We start from the raw sequence: 14,553 nt of genomic DNA on the forward strand, positions 1-14,553 counted from the left end.
ATGGTTAAGCGTCTGCCTTTGGCTCAGGTCATGATCCCAGGGTCCTGGGATCGAGCCCCGCATCGGGCTCCCTGCTGGGCGGGGAGCCTGCTTCTCCCTCTCCCACTCCCCCCGCTTGTGTTCCCTCTCTCTCTGTGTCTCCCTCTGTCAAATAAATAAATAAAATCTTTAAAAAATATATTAAAACAAAACCTAAAAAGATGTTAACATATAATTCTGATGATAAAGTGTTCAAAATAAAAGCTATCCGAATATGGAAGACAAAAAGAAAAACCTGAGGGAATTCATCACCAGAAGACCTGCAGTCCAAGAAATGTTAAAGGAAGTCCTTCAGACAGAAAGGAAATGATACCATATAGAAGCCTAGATCTACACAAAGGAATGATGAGCACCAGAATTGATAATTACGTGGGTAAACATAAAGACTTTTTTTTTACTATTTATATATCTTTAGAAGGCAACATAACTTTAAAGCAGGAGAGAGAGGCAGAGGAAGAACACCGTATTGTGAGAAACACATGGAGAAATAAACATGTAGAAATAAAATATATGGCCATCAATAGCACAAATGTTGGAAGGGGAGAAATGGAAATAGACAGTTTTAATTTTCTTATACTATAGGGGCGCCTGGGTGGCTCAGTCGGTTAAGCTCTGCCTTTGGCTCAGGTCATGAGCTCAGGGTCCTGGAATAGAGCTCTACATCGGGCTCCCTGCTCCACGGGGAGCCTGCTTCTCTGGCTCCCTCTGCCGTTTCCCCTGCTTGGGCTCTCTGGCGCTCTCTCTCTCTCTCTGTCTCTCTCTCTGCCAAATAAATAAATAAAATCTTCAAAAAAAGAGTATATGTTAAGTTTCTTATACTATACATGAAATAGTACACTACCATTGGATGGTAAACTGTAAAGTAAAGCTTAATAATAAGTTAAAGATAAATGCTAAAGCAACTACTAAAATAAGACCAAGAGTTATAACTAATAAATTAACAAAGGAGATAAGAAAGTATCATAAAAAAATAGTAAATTCAAAAGAAGGCGAGAGAGAAAGAGAAAGAGAGAGGAAACAAAAAACTGTTTGGAAACTAAATAATACATCTTTAGATAATCTATGGGTCAAAGAGGATATCAAAGGGCAAATTATAAAGTGAATTATAAAGGGAAATTATAAAATGAACTAAATAAATGAAAACAATATATCACAGAACGTATGGGATGCAACTAAAGCAATACTTACAAATTTATAGTACAAAAATGCCTATATTAAAGGAAGGTTTAAGGCACCTGGGTGGCTCAGACGGTTAAGCATCTGCCTTCGGCTCAGGTCATGATCCCAGGGTCCTGGGATGGAGCCCCGATATCGGGCTCCCTGTTTGGCGGGGAGTCTGCTTCTCCCTCTGCCTCTTCCCCACCCCAACCCGCTTGTGCTCTCTCTCAGTCTCAAATAAATAAACAAAATCTTAAAAAAAAAGAAACGAGAAAAATAAGCAAAAGAAACAAAATAATAAAGGTCAGGTCAGAGTGGAAATCAGTGACGTGGCAGACAGAAAAACAATAAAGGAAATCAATGAAACCAGTATTACTGAGAAGATTGGTAAAACAGATGAACTTCTAGCCAGATTAATCAAGAAAAAAAAAGAGAGACAAGATATAAATGACCAATAACAAGAACAAGAGAGTGGACATCACTACAGTTTCTACAGGTATTAAAAGGATAATAGGGGATACTTGTACACTAACATCTTTTTTTTAAAAGATTTTTATTGGGGCGCCTGGATGGCTCAGTCTGTTGAGTGTCTGCCTTCCACTCAGGTCATGATCTCAGGGTCCTGGGATGGAGGCCCATATCGGGCTCCCTGCTCAGCGGGACGCCTGCTTCTCCCTCTGCCCCTCCTCCCACTCCTCCGTTCTCTCTCTCTCACAAAAATAAATAAATAAAATCTTTAAAAATTTTTTTATTTATTTAAGATAGAGAGAGTGAGAGCGAGTGAGAGAGCATGAGTGGGAGGAGGGGCAGGGGAGAGGAAGAAGCAGGCTCCCATTGAGCAGGGAGCCCGACAGGGGGCTCAATCCCAGGACCCTGGGATCATGACCTGAACCGAAGGCAGACGCTTAACCTACTGAGCCACCCAGGCGCCCCATACACCAACATTCTTAGCATTATTCACAACATCCAATAGGTGGAAACAACCCAAGTGTCCATCAACAGATGCATGGATAAACAAAATGTGGTAGATATATATAGTGGAGTATTATTTGACTATAAAAAGAAATAAAATTATGACACATGCTATAACATGGATGAGCCTTGAGGACACTATGCTAAGTAAAATAAGCCAGACACAAAAGGATTGTATGTATTGTGTAATTCCACTTTTATGAGATGTCTAGGGTAGGCAAATTCCCAGAGACAGAAAGTAGAATAGAGGTTAAAAGGGGTTGGGGGTTGGAGGTTGGGGGAGAATGGAGAGTTATTGCTTAATGGGTGCATAGTTTCTGTTTGGGAAGATGAAAAAGTTCTGCAAATACACAGTGGTGATGGTTACACAACACTGAATTTATTTAGTGCTACTGAATTGTACACTTAAAAATAGTTAAAATGGTTAAGTTTTATGTTATGCATATTTTACCACAATTTTTTAAATTTTTTTAAAGACTTTATTTATTTATTTAAGAGAGAAAGAAAGAGAGAGCACATGAGAGGGGAGAGGCTCAGAGGGAGAAGCAGACTCCCTGCTGAGCAGGGAGCCTGATGTGGGACTTGATTCCGGGACTCCAGGATCATGACCTGAGCCGAAGGCAGTCACTTAACCAACTGAGCCACCCAGGCGCCCTTAACCACAACTTTTAAAAAGAATAATAAATAGGGGAGTATTATGACCATCTTTATCACAATAATTCTGGCAACAAATTCCTTGAAAGACACAAAATACCAAGGCTTACTCAGGAAGAAATAGATAACTTGAAAAACCCTGTTATCTATTAAAGAAATTGAATTTATATTAAGACATCTGCCCACAAAGGAAATTCCAGGCCCAGATGGCTTTTTTGGGAAATTCTACCAAATAGTTAAGGAAGAAATAATATCAATTCTACACAAACTCTTCCAGAAGATTTAAGAGGAGGGAATATTCCCCATCTCATTCTATGAGTCTAGCATTACTCTGATACTAAACCAGAGAATGTCATTATAAGAAAACTACAAAAAAAAAAAAGAAAACTACAGTTAGGGTGCCTGGGTATCACAGTCGTTTGAGCGTCTGACTCTTGGTTTCAGGTTGGGTTTGTGATCTCAGGGTCGTGATTCAGGGTCATGGGATCGAGTGCCACGTTGTGCTCCGCGCTCAGCACAGAGTCCACCGAAGATTCTCTCTCCCTCTGCCCCTTCCCACTGTGCTGTCTGTCTGTCCCTCTCTCTCTCAAATAAGTAAATAAATCTTTTTAAAAAATAAGAAAAGGGCAGCTGACCCTTGACCAGCATTGGTTAGAACTGCACCAGTCCACTTATATGTGAATTTTTTCTTATTAATACAGTACTGTACTGTATATGTATTTTCTCTTCCTTATGAATTTCCTAATAACATTTTCTTTTCTCTAGCATACTTTGTTGTAAAAATATGATATATAATACATAATATGTGTTAACTGTACATATTATCGGTAAGGCTTCAGGTCAACAGTAGGCTATTAGAAGTTAAGGTTTTGGAGAGTCAAAATTCATATGCGGAGTTTCAACTGTGCAGGGGGTCAGTTCCTCAACCCCCGCATTGTGCAAGAGCCCATTGTAGGGGCACCTGGCTGGCTCAGTCGGTGGAGAATGTGACTCTTGATCTCCAGGTTGTGAGTTCAAGCCCCGCATTGGGCATAGAGCTTGCTTAAAAAAAAATAAATAAAAAGTTTTTGTTTTTTTTTAAAGATTTATTTATTTATTTATTTGACAGAGAGAGAGACAGCGAGAGAGGGAACACAAGCAGGGGGAGTGGGAGAGAGAGAAGCAGGCTTCCCACTGAGTAGGGAGCCCGATGTGGGGCTCGATCCCAGGACCCTGGGATCATGACCTGAGCCGAAGGCAGACACTTAATGATTGAGCCATTCAGGCACTCTTAAATAAAAAGTTTTTTTTTAAAAAGAGTCAACTGTAAACATGAGTATCCTTCACAGAGATGCGAAAGTTTTTTTTAAATTTTATTTATTTATTTGTCAGAGAGAGAGAGACAGGCTCCCCGCTGAGCAAGGAGCCCAATGCGGGACTCGATTCCAGGACCCTAAGATCATAACCTGAGCTGAAGGCAGTTGCTCAACCGACTGAGCCACCCAAACATCCCAGAGATGCCAAAGTTTTTACCAACATTTTAGTAAATCAAATCCAACAATATATACAAAAGAGAATACATCAAGAGAAACTTGAATTTACTCCATGAATGCAAGCAAAACCATATGATCATCTCAACAAATGCAGAAAAAGCATTTGACAAAATCCACCATCCATTTCTGATTTAAAAAAAAAAGCTTTTAGAAAACTAGAAATGAAAGGTAGTATCTCCTCATCATGATAAAGAGCATTTAAGGGGCGCCTGGGGGGCTCAGTCAGTTAAGCGTCTGACTTTGGCTCAGGTCATGATCCCAGGGTCCTGGGATCGAGCCCCGCATCGGAGTCCCTGCTCAGTGGGAAGCTTGCTTCTCCCTCTCCCACTCCCCCTGCTTGTGTTCCCTCTCTCGCTGTGTCTCTCTCTGTCAAATAAATAAAATCTTAAAAAGAGCATTTAAAAAGCCTATAGTAACATCAAACTTTTTTTTTAAGTTTTAATTTTGACTCCATTTAGTCAACATACAACGTAATAGCAGTTTGAGGTGTACAACAGAGTGAGTCAACATTTCCATACAACACCTGGTGTTCCTTACAAAAGCACTCCTTAATCCTCATCGTTTATTTAACCTGTTCCCCCACCGCCTCCCCTCTGGTAACGATCAGTTTGTTCTCTATAGTTAAGAATCTGTTTCCAAAAAAAAGAGAGATACAAAGAGAGAGTCTGTTTCTTGGGTTGCTTCTCTCTCTCTTTTTCACCTTCGCCCATTTGTTTTGCTTCTTTTTTTAAAGATTTTATTTATTTGAGAATGAGAGTGAGTGAGAGAGAGAGCACAAGCAGGGGGAGTGGCAGAAAGAGAGGGAGAAGCAGACTCGCCACTGAGCAGGGACCCTGACCCGGGACTCTATCCCAGTATCATGACCTGAGCTGAAGGCAGAGGATTAACTGACTGAGCCACCCAGGCGCCCCATTTGTTTTGTTTCTTAAACTCCAAATAAAAGTGAAATCATATGGTATGTGTCTTTCTCTGACTGACTTATTTTGCCTAGTGTCATACTCTCTAGCTCCATCCATGTTGCAAATGGTAGTAATATCAAACTTAATGGTGTATGACTGAATGCCTTTCTCCCTAGATCAGGAACAAAGCAAGGATGTCCACTCTCATCATTTTAATTCAGCATTGTTTTGGAGGGTTAGTCAGTACAATAAGGCAAGAAAGGAAAAAAAGATACATACAAAGTGGAAAGGAAGAAACAAAGATGTCTTTATTTGGAAGTGACATGTATGTATGTATTCATCTATGTAGAAAATCATGTGGAATCTACAAAAAACACTAGAACTAATAAGTGACTTTAGCACGATTGCATGATACAAGATCAATATACTACACTTAACTGTATTGCTATATACCAGCAGTGACCCATAGGTAATTGAAATTTTTTTAAAAGATTTTTATTTATTTGAGATAGAGTGAGCGAGACAACATGAACAGGGGGTGGGGCAGAGGGAGAGGGAGAAGCAGACTCCCTGCTGAGCAGGGAACCCAACGTGGGGCTCGATCCCAGGACTTCAGGATCATGACCTTAGCTGAAAGCAGACACTTAACTGACAGCCACCCAGGTGCCCTGGGAATTGAAATTTTAAAATCACATTCATTGTAGCATCAAAAATATGGAAGTACAAGACCTGTACATTGAGTACAAAGCTTTGCTGAGAGAAATTAAAGATTTAATAAGTGGAGAGATAACCAGGTTCTTGGATCAGGAGACTCAGTATAGTAAGATGTAAATTCTCTCAAGATTCATCTATAGATTCAATGCAATCTGAGTCAAAATCTTAGCATGTTTTGTTTTGTAGAATTGACAGGCAGATTCTAAAATTCATATGTAATGAAAAGGATCAAAACAACTTAGAGGGGAGCCTGGCTAACTCAGTTGGAAGAGCATGCAACTCTTGATCTTGGGTTCATGAGTTCAAGCCCCATGATGGGTGTAGAGATTAATTAAAAAGAAAAAAAACAACTTAGGGGCGCCTGGGTGGCTCAGTCGTTAAGCGTCTGCCTTCAGCTCAGGTCAGGTCCTGGGATCGAGCCCCGCATCGGACTCCCTGCTCGGTGGGGAGCCTGCTTCTCCCTCTCCCACTCCCCCTGCTTGTGTTCCCTCTCTCGCTGTGTCTCTCTCTGTCAAATAAATAAATAAAATCTTAAAAAAAAAACTTAAAAAAAAAAACAACTTAGAAAAGCAAGAACAAATTTGGCGGACTTCCTGACTTCAAGATTTATTGTAAAGCTCTATCAGTCAAGACATTCTGGTATTGGTGTCCAGACAGCAACATATATCAATGAAAGAAAATAGAAACTCCAGAAATAGATCCACACATGTATGGTCAATTGACTTTTTTTTTTTTTTAAGATTTACTTATTTATTTGAGAGAGAGAGAGAGGGAGGAGGGACAGAGGTAAAGGGAAAGAGAGAATCTCAAGTAGACTCCATGCTGAGTGCAGAGCCTGGCGCGGGGCTCTATCCCAGGACCCCGAGATCATGACCTGAGCTGAAATCAAGAGTCGGCCGCTCAACCATCTGAGGCATCCAGGTACCCCGGTCAATTGACTTGAAAAAGGTACAAAGGCAGTGCAGAATGGATAATACCTTCTTTCTTTCTTGCTTTCTTTCTTTCTTTCTTTCTTTCTTTCTTTCTTTCTTTCTTTCTTTCTTTCTTTCTTTCTTTCTTTCTTTCTTTCTTTCTTTCTTTCTTTCTTTCTTTCTTTCTTTCTTTCTTTTTCTTTCCTTCCTTCCTTTTCTTTCTTTCTTTCTTTTCTTTCTTTCTTTCTTTCTTTCTCTTTCTTTCTTTCTTTCTTTCTTTCTTTCTTTCTTTCTTTCTTTCTTTCTTTCTTTCTTTCTTTCTTTCTCTTTCTTTTTTTCTCTAGAGAGAGAGCACAAGTGGGGGTGGGGGGCAAGGGCAGGGAGAGAGGGAATTTCAAGCAGCCTCCAGGCCCAGCACGGAGCCAACCTGGGGCTCAATCCCACAACCCCATGACCCCAAGACCACAACCTGAGCTGAAATCAGGAGTCAGATGCTCAACCGATTGAGCCACTCAGGCACCCCTTGAATGGATAATATTGTCTTTTCTTTTCTTTAAAGATTTTTTTTTATTTATTTGACAGAGAGAGGGAGAGCACAAGCAGGGGGAGCAGCAGAGGGAAAAAGAGAAGCAGGATCTCCGCTGAGCAGGGAGCCCGATGCGGGACTCGATCCCAGGACCCTGGGATCATGACCTGAGCTGAAGGCAGATGCTTAACTGAATGAGCCACCCAGGCCTCTCTCTCAATCCCTTTTTAAAAAAATAAAAATAGAGGCACCTGAGTGATTCAATGGTTTAAGCAGCTGCCTTTGGCTCAGGTCATGATCCCAGGGTCCTGGGATCAAGCCCCACATTGGGCTCCCTGCTCGGCGGGGAGCCTGCTTCTCCCTCTCCCTCTGCCTGCCACTCCCCCTGCTTGTGCACTTGTTCTCTTACTCTATCAAATAAATAAATAAAATCTTTAATAAATAAATAAATAAAATTAAAATGCCTATAAATAAATATTGATCTCTAATAAATAGATTTGCTTTTGTAGAGGTATGGGTTAACAATTCCAAAAATCCCTTCTATATAATCTAGGCTTCAGGAAACATGTAAATATATTAGAAATAATGGGAGCTAGGTTACTTACTAATGGAGTTACAAATATAAGAAGGAAGTTATAAATATGGATGGAGGAAGAGAAGAATGTACCCTGAAGTATTGAATTGGAATTGGAGGTAACAAGATGATCTCAAGATTTTAGATAAGATAGAGAAAGAGAACTCTGTGTGTGTGTGTGTGTGTGTGTGTGTGTGTGTGTGTGTGTGTGTGTGTGTATTTCCCATGTTTGTTCACGGAGAGAGCCTGAAAGTAGATATATCTCTAGCAATAAGCAATGTACCCACTTAAGATACAGATTTAGTTTCATTTTCCATTTTAAAGTTTTTATTTTGAAATAATTTCAGATTTACAGGGGTGCCTGGGTGGCTCAGTAGGTTAAACATCTGCCTTCGGCTCAGGTCGTGATCCCAGGGTCCTGGGATGGTGCCCTGCCTCAGGCTCCCTGCTCTGCGGGAGGCCTGCTTCTCCCTCTCCCATTCCCCCTGCTTGTGTTCCTGCTCTCACTCTCTCTCTCTCTGTCAAATAAATAAATAAGTAAAATCTTAAAAAAAAGAAAAAGAAAAACTTTTATATCAGTCTAGGGAACTGTTTATCAGCCAAGTTACCAGATGCCAGTCAAGGGCTAACCTTGCAATCAAGTCTTTGTAAGGATAGCCAGTCTTGGGCCACTGTGTTAACTCTTTCCTGTACAAAGATATATAAGAGAAAGACATTCCCTTACATAATCACAGTATCATTATCAAAATCAGGAAATTAATACTGATATATTCCTGTTATCTATTTTACAGACATTATTTAAAGTTTGCCAATTGTCCCACTGACACCTTGTTTTTTGACACATTTTATTTATTTATTTACTTGAGAGAGAGAGAGAGAGAGAGCAAGAGAGAGCAAGAGCGGGGAGGAGAGGGAGAAGCAGACTCCCTGCTGAACAGGGAGCTCGATGCGGAGCTCGGTCCCGGGACCCCGGGATCATGACCTGAGCAGAAGGCAGACACTTAACGACTGAGCCACCCAGGCGCCCCTGACATCCCTTATAGTAAAATAAAAACCTTTTTTCTAGTACAGGATTCAATCTAGAATCACATGTTGCGTTCAGTTGTTATGTTCCTTTAATCTCCTTAAATCTGGATCACTTCCTCAGTTTTTCTTTGTTTTTCTTTTTATGACCTTGATATTTCTGAAGAGTACAAACTATTATTTTGTAGAATGCCCCTCAGTTGGCGTTTGCTTGATATTTTCTCATGATTAGATTAGGTTTGAATTTTTGGCAGCAACACTGCAGAGGTGAAGCGTCTTTCTCAGTGCATCATATCTGGGGGCAGGAAATACCAGTTTGTCCCCATATTGATGATGTTAATGTTGTCCTCTTGGTGAAGGTGGTGTCCACCAGGTTTCTCCACTATAAAGTTACCCTTTTCCTCATTATAATTAAGAAGTAATTTGTGGGGGGGGTGCGCCTGGGTGGCTCAGTCAGTGAAGCGTCTGCCTTCGGCTCAGGTCATGATCCCAGGGTCCTGGGATCAAGTCCTACATCGAGCCCCACATCAGCCTCCCTGCTCAGTGGGGAGTCTGCTTCTCCCTCCGCCTACCGCTCCCCCTGCTTGTGCTCTCTCTCTCTCTCCCTCAACCTCTCTCTCTCTGGCAAATAAATAAAATATTTTAAAAAATTTTAAAAAAGAAGTAATTTGTGGGGAGATCTTTTAATACTATGTAAATGCAGTGTTTTGCAGCATACTTTTACCCACTAGTTTTAGCACCCATTGATGATTCTTGCCTGAAATAATTACTGCAGTGGTGTTTGCCCTATAGTTATTTTCTAATTCCATCATTTTTTCTACATTTAGTAGTTCTAATCCACTGTAAGGGAGTTTTCCCTTGTCTTCCATTCATTTATTTAGATTAGTTGGGATTCATGGTTTCCTTTTTTTTTTTTTAAAGATTTTATTTATTTATTTGAGAGAGAGACAGAGATGGTGATGGGGATAGGGAGAAGGAGCACAAGTGGGGAGGAGGGAGAAGCAGGCTCCCTGAGCCTGAAGCAGGGCTCAATTCCAGGACCCTGGAATCATGACCTAAGCCAAAGGCAGATGCTTAACCAGACTCATAGATTCTTTTTATTTTTCTTTAAAGATTTTTTATTTATTTATTTTTGAGAGAGAGAGAGAGAGAGAGCACAAGCAGGGGGAGCGGCAGGCAGAGGGAGAAGCAGACTCCCCGCTGAGCAGGGAGGCTGATGTGGGGCTCAATCCCAGGACCTCGGGATCATGTCCTGAGTGGAAGGCAGATACTTAACTGACTGAGCCACCCAGGCGCCCCTCATGGATTCTTTTTAAATTCAAATTCATTCAATGGGTGGTAAAACAAGATGCTCCAGATTCACCTTGTACTTTCCTTGCCCCAGCCCTGCAATCAACCATTTCATCAAGGAGCTCTGGTTCCTGTTAGAGGAAAACGGTAATTAGACGAGAGAAATTCATTAGAGGTACACTAACTGGAAAAGAGGAAATAAAGGTATCTTTATTTTTCAGATGATATTATTTTATACCTGGCAAACCCTAGAGAATTAATGATAAAACTATAGCAATAAAAGTATTCAGCAAAGTGGAGGGACATAAAATTAACATAAAGAAGTCAGTGGCCTTCATGGGACACCTGGTGGGCTCAGTTGGTGGAGCGTGCCACTCTTGATCTCAGGGTTGTGAGTTCAAGCCCCACGTTGGGTGTAGAGATTACTAAAAATGGCCTTCATATATACAAATAATAATCAGTTAGAGGATCTAATGATAGAGAAAACCCCACTTACAATAGCAGCAATGAAGATAATATACCTTAAGAAGGAACCTAACAAGAAATGAAAAAAAAAATCTATGTGAAGAAAACTTTAAAATTTGTTTGTCAAAACTCATAGACCTTTACAGCACAAAAAATGAATCTTAATGTACGAAAATTAAAAAAAAAATCAACCAGGAGGTCAGGGAATCCCTGGATGGAATGCAGACTGTGACAACATAATCTAACTGTATTACTAAGGAATGACATGACCTCACTGAAGGGGGCAGGAGAAGACATGCTGACCTATGTAACCTTGGAAAATGGTACTTTGACTGAAAACTCCAACTTAAAGGGCGCCTGGGTGGCTCAGTTGGTTAAGCGACTGCCTTCGGCTCAGGTCATGATCCTGGAGTCCCGGGATCGAGTCCCACATCGGGCTCCCTGCTCAGCAGAGAGTCTGCTTCTCCTTCTCACCCTCCTCCCTCTCATGCTCTCTGTCTCTCATTCTCTCTCTCAAATAAATAAATAAAATCTTTAAAAAAAAAACTCCAACTTAAAGACAAAAGAACCATAGAAAAGCATTTAGCTCAATTTTGGTCAAGTTATTTCCCACAGAGGTACAGATTAACAACTCTGATATTGCTATACACGTTTACTGCAACTGAATAATTAAGTAAATGGGTGATGGATGGTTGGAGCCTGGTTTCTCATGGTTGGAGTGGGAGGACATTGATAAGCAAGAAGAGATAGAATGAACCATGTGGTACTGGAATATCAGTATGAATTCATGTTTGTCTTAAAACATATACAGACGGATAGATACAGAAACCATTATAGATATGTGTGTATACATGGGTTAGTATACACACTTCTATTTCTGAGATCCTATGATCTCTGAGATCATAAACAGGTCAAAAGACAATTGACAATCTGGGAGAAAATGCATGCAACATCTATCACAGTAAAGCATTTATATCCTCAATATCCAAAGAACTCTTGAAAATTGAAGGAGAAAGGTCAAAAAAGCCAATAGAAAAATGAGCAAAAGATGTGAACAGACAATTCACGCATTTAAAAAGGATATTAACATGGCCCTTTAATATATGAAAAGTGTAATCTCACTCGTAGTTGGAGAAACACAAATTAAAACTACCCTGAGAGGATGGATAAACAGATTGTGAAATATCTGTGCTATGGAATTCTATTCATCATTAAAAGGGAAAAAGTACTGATACACACAGCAAGTTGGATGAATCTCAAAAGCATTACGCTGAGTGAAAGGAGCCAGATACAAGAGTACATACTGTCTCATTCCATTTGTATGAAACTCTAAAAAAGACAAATATAATCTACAGTGACAGAAAACAAATTAGTGGTTTTGTGAGGTGTGGGGGGGTGTTGGGAAGGGGTGCAAAGGAACCTCTAGGGGGTGGTGAAAATGGTCTATGTTTCGATTGTGGTAGTGGTTATAAGGTTAAATACATTTGTCAAAACTCACTGAACTGTACCCTTAAGTACATGTATTGTTAAACAAACAAACAAGACAACATGTCCAAAATAGAGTTGCTTATGCTAAGCCCCACATCACCAAACCAAGACTTAATTACAGTTTTGGCTCTCCCAGATATGGATTCTTACACCAGTCGATCAAGAATCACCTGCTCAGCACTAGTTTGGTAGTCTTTCTGACAAACTTCTGTCATGCCTTAAAAGAAAGTAACCTTGCAATAACCATCCTGGGTTTTCTACCTAGAAAATTTCCTTATTCCTGCTCCCTTCTGGCCATAAATGGCATTTTGTACAGCTTCTCAGGGCTCTTTTCCATCTGCTAGATTAGATACTGACTAATTCAAATAGGTTTTTGCTCAAATAAACTCTTAAAAATTTTAATATGCCTCAGTTTATCTTTTAACTATATATAAGTGGAGGGAGGGAGAGCATCTCAATAAGGTTCATGAAATTATAAAAGGTATAAAGGAGTTCTGGTTGAAAACACTTTCCCACAGCAGGCAAATTACTTACCCCTTCAATGAGATACCATTTCTTACCTCTCAGATCGGAGAAAAAAATTTTTTTTAAGATTTTACTTGTTTATTTGACAGAGAGAGAACGTGCAAGCACAGGGAGCGGGAGAGGGAGAAGCAGGCTTCCCGCTGAGCAGGGAGCACAACGAAGATGCGGGGCTCAATCCCAGGACCCTGGGATCGTGACTTGAGCCGAAGGCAGACGCTTAACCGACTGAGCCACCCAGGTGCCCCTGGATCAGAGAAAATTTTAAAATACGACAGCACAGTCTGTTGGAAAGGCTGTGGGGGAAACAGGCTGTCAAATGCATTGCTAGTGGGAATGAAATTGGAACAGCCTTTTGGGAAGGAAATTTAGAGATACCTAATGAAACTACATCTGCACTTTTTGATGCAGCAATCCTCGTTCTATGTATTTACCCTAAAGATACACCTCAGATAATACAAAATTACATACATGTACAAGGGCATTCTTTTTGGCATTGTTTATAATTGCAAAATATCGGAAACAACCTACATTGGCAAACATAGGAGAGTGGTTAAATTATGATACACCTACAAAATGCAGTACTGTGTAGCTGCAAGAGAGACAAGATATAGTATCAAATGACAAATGCAAAGCCTTTATATATGATAAATATATGATATTTATATGATATCACATATACCCCTTCATATATGATAAATAAGATAATATACATATATCTGTTCATTTGAGCAAAAAGAAACACAGAAAGGCTAAACCAGAAAGTAAGTAGACTGGTTACCTCAACCACGGTGGGGAGGGGCAAAATGGAATTCTAACAGAAACAAAGGAATCTGACTATATTTCAAATGAATCACACAGCCTAATTGAAGGGGGCGAGGAGGAGGAGAACTAATCCAAGTAGCTCTTGAACACTGTATTTTGACTATCATCAGATTAAAGACAAAAGGAACTGCATCAAATATTGAAGCTTGTTAAACCCAGTATTTTGACTATAGACTGCCATGAGCCTAAAGACAAGAGACTGTAAAACAACTATATTGACCTCTAGTTGGTAGGTTTGTTTTTTTGCATTCTTATGGTTTAGCAATTCTGGTTACCTAATGGGTATTATATGATTGCACAAATAAGCAAATTTATTGTGGATAATGACAGCCAGGTTTCTTTCCATTGAAGAAGGGATTTACAAATATGGAAAGTGAGACAACTAGAATGAACCTTGCATTGGTGGGTTGAAATGTAAGGTATTAGTAATGAATTTATGTTTTCAAAATATATATACCTATAGCAAAATATATAAATAGATATGTATGGCTAGACGGATTAGGATACATACATATATTTCCTAGCTTTGTACACTGAGAGGGCCCAGACACAATTACACCCTAGGAGCAATGAACACTTTGTCAACTGGGGATGAAAAAGAATAAGGTGAGTCTGTACTCAGCCATCAAAAAAAAGAAATCTTAGCATTTGCAACGACATGGATGGAACTGGAGTGTATCATGTTAAGTGAAATAAGTCAATCAGAGGAAGACAATTATCATTTGATTTCACCCATATGTGGAATTTAAGAAACAAACCAGAGGATCATAGGGGAAGAGAGGGAAAAACAAAATAAGACAAAATCAGAGAGGGAGACCAACCATAAGAGACTCTTAACTCTAGGAAACAAATTGAGGGTTGCGGCGGGGGGGATGGGGTAACTGGGTGCTGGGCATTAAGGAGGGCACTTGATGTAATGAGAATTGGGTGTTATATGCAACTGATGAATCACTAAACTCTA

This window comes from Eumetopias jubatus, unplaced genomic scaffold (genome assembly GCF_037043125.1).
Source record: "Eumetopias jubatus isolate StellerSeaLion01/CBP00866 unplaced genomic scaffold, mEumJub1_p1.0 scaffold_11, whole genome shotgun sequence".
NCBI lineage: Eukaryota > Metazoa > Chordata > Mammalia > Carnivora > Otariidae > Eumetopias > Eumetopias jubatus.